This window comes from Eretmochelys imbricata, chromosome 11 (genome assembly GCF_965152235.1).
Source record: "Eretmochelys imbricata isolate rEreImb1 chromosome 11, rEreImb1.hap1, whole genome shotgun sequence".
NCBI classification, from domain to species: Eukaryota; Metazoa; Chordata; order Testudines; family Cheloniidae; genus Eretmochelys; species Eretmochelys imbricata.
Window position 1 is genome coordinate 76,618,355 of NC_135582.1, and position 3,005 is coordinate 76,621,359.

The window sequence follows — 3,005 nt, forward strand, 5'->3', positions numbered from 1 at the left end:
GCTGTGATGGCCGAGCGGTTAAGGCTTTGGACTCGAAATCCATTCGGGTTTCCCTGCGCAGGTTCAAATCCTGCTCACAGCGAGGCCTGTGTTTTAGCCACACTTGCTCACCAGGGCAATACATCTCCACCGGCCCTGAGACGCTCTCCATACACTCCCCACCCCAGGTAAACCCTGTTCTGCTCCTTTCATGGGGATGCCTGGGATGGTGCCTCACGCTGTGTCCCTGCGGTCTCAGCTCCCGAGGCCTCTGCCCCTCACCCAGCGGCCCCCAGCTCAGCCCCACCCCTGGGTGCTGCTCCTCTCCAGAGCGTGGAAGGAGCTGAGCACGGGCAGCCCGTACAAGAGGCCAGGGGAGCCTGAGCCTCCCCCATGCGGGGGGGAAACGCTGGGGATGTGGGGCGGGTCTCCCCTCCGGAGGCCCGTGGGCCCGTGGTCATCTTTCGAGCGCTGGAAGCGAAGCTCCAGAGAAGTGGGGGCCCCACCTACACCCCGCTCCCCTCTGCCTCTTAGCCCGATGCCCTGCTCTTGCTCTGCCTCTTCCCATCCCCCCTCCGCCTCTTCCCCCAAAACCTGCTCCCCACCCCCCCTCGGCCTTTTCCCCCGCGGCCCCGTCTTCTCGTGCCTCTTCCTGTCCTGCTCCACCTCCTTCCCCAAGGACCCCACTGCCCCCCGCTCACCGAAGACAGAGAAAAGGGACGGGTGCCTGGCCCCATGGCCCCCCGGTAGCCCCCCTTCGGGGAAAGGGGCGGAGAGGAGCAAGCAGGGGGTGAGTGGAGTCCTGGGGGAAGAGGCGGAGAGGAGCGAGGGGCAGGTAGGGGGACCTCGGGGGCCAGAGGAGTGAACAGTGGGTGGGCGGGGCCTCGGGGGAAGAGGATGACCGGGGGCGGGGCCTCTGTGGCAGGGCCATGCTCTAGGCCCCGGTGGCCCCCCACTTCTCGGGGTCATCTGAAACCCAGGATGAAGGTGACACAGGGCCTGGTTCCTCTTTGGGCTAAGATTCCATAACAGCTCTCCCTTCCTGGCAGTGTGAAGGGGCTGGACAGGGGCATAAAGCCCTCCAGACACGGCCGGAGACAGGGACAGGGCAGTCAATGCGGAAGAGAATCAGGCCCAGAGTTAGACAAGGGGTGCAGAGAATATTCTGGATTCAGGTCATTGCACTTCGCCCTTGCTCGAAATGCTTCCTCTATTTTCTCCATTTCACTCCCTGACTCTCGATCTCTGCCCCTTTCCCTGTTTCGTCCTCAGAATTAGCACGTTCAGCCAGTTAATCGCAGCAAACCCGCCATAAGACGGCAGCCTGAAATCTCAGCTCTCCCCCGCCCCTCGCACGAGACCTGCTGCCAGCTGAACTGGAGAAAGAATGGGGAACGTCTCTGGCAGAGGGTGTGAAACAGACACCCGGAAAAGGTGAGTTTTCACAGCGATTTCCTCAAATTAGGACAAACTTGGGGTGCCAGTTAGTGTCCAGAAAACCCTTCAGGGATCAAACAAACCAAGGCCCAGCCCACCCCGATCTGGGCTCCACGTGGGAGTGAGCAGGGGGCTGCTGAGACACACACAGACTGCTGGGCACGCACGGACTGTGGCTGGGGAGGGGGCTGCCAGACCTCCCTCGGGTGACCAGACAGCAAGTGTGAAAAATCGGGACGGGAGTGGGAGGTAATCAGAGCCTATATAAGAAAAAGACCCAAAAATCGGGACTGTCTCTCTAAAATCGGGACACCTGGCCACCCTAGACCTCCCCCACAGACTGCCACTGAGTGAGTGGGGGGCAGTTGCACAGACCTGCAGGGACCACACGGATTGTGAGGTTTGCTCCCCTCCTGTCTCCAGTGGGGCTGAGGTTTCTCCCTGAGCCTGCTGAGCCCTGTGGCCCTTCCCAGCCACGCCCGTGGGAGTAGAAAACACCGAGAGACCAGGCCGGGGAAGTCATATGGTTTATTGGACCCGCTTTTGTTGGGGAGAGAGACCAGAGCCTGAGGACGAGCTCTGTGGAGCTCGAAGGCTTGACTCTCCCCAGCAGAAGTTGGAGAATGAAAGAGATCCCCTCCCCGCCTTGTCTCTCTAATCTCCTGGCACCGACCTTGCAAACAGAGAACTCTGAGGCAGTTCAGTGCTTCCGACCGAGCCCCAGGAGCCCGTATGTAACACGGACGTTGCACTCATTCAAACAGTGCCTAGCGCAGCTAGGACTAGAAGGACCTAGACAAATTGGAGGATTGGGCCAAAAGAAATCTGATGAGGTTCAATAAGGATAAGTGCAGGGTCCTGCACTTAGGATGGAAGAATCCAATGCACCGCTACAGACTAGGGACCGAATGGCTAGGCAGCAGTTCTGCGGAAAAGGACCTAGGGGTGACAGTGGACGAGAAGCTGGATATGAGTCAGCAGTGTGCCCTTGTTGCCAAGAAGGCCAATGGCATTTTGGGATGTATAAGTAGGGGCATAGCGAGCAGATCGAGGGACGTGATCGTTCCCCTCAATTCGACATTGGTGAGGCCTCATCTGGAGTACTGTGTCCAGTTTTGGGCCCCACACTACAAGAAGGATGTGGATAAATTGGAGAGAGTCCAGCGAAGGGCAACAAAAATGATTAGGGGTCTGGAACACATGACTTATGAGGAGAGGCTGAGGGAGCTGGGATTGTTTAGCCTGCAGAAGAGAAGAATGAGGGGGGATTTGATAGCTGCTTTCAACTACCTGAAAGGGGGTTCCAAAGAGGATGGCTCTAGACTGTTCTCAATGGTAGCAGATGACAGAACGAGGAGTAATGGTCTCAAGTTGCAGTGGGGGAGGTTTAGATTGGATATTAGGAAAAACTTTTTCACTAAGAGGGTGGTGAAACACTGGAATGCGTTACCTAGGGAGGTGGTAGAATCTCCTTCCTTAGAGGTTTTTAAGGTCAGGCTTGACAAAGCCCTGGCTGGGATGATTTAACTGGGAATTGGTCCTGCTTCGAGCAGGGGGTTGGACTAGATGACCTTCTGGGGTCCCTTCCA

At 57.8% G+C, this 3,005-nt stretch overlaps 1 non-coding gene across 1 annotated transcript; it reads left to right on the plus strand.

The window, feature by feature from the left end:
• On the plus strand, positions 1-82 carry TRNAS-CGA (transfer RNA serine (anticodon CGA)). The gene has a single exon. It is a non-coding gene; the product is annotated as a tRNA-Ser (tRNA).
• The last annotated feature ends 2,923 nt before the right edge of the window (positions 83-3,005 follow it).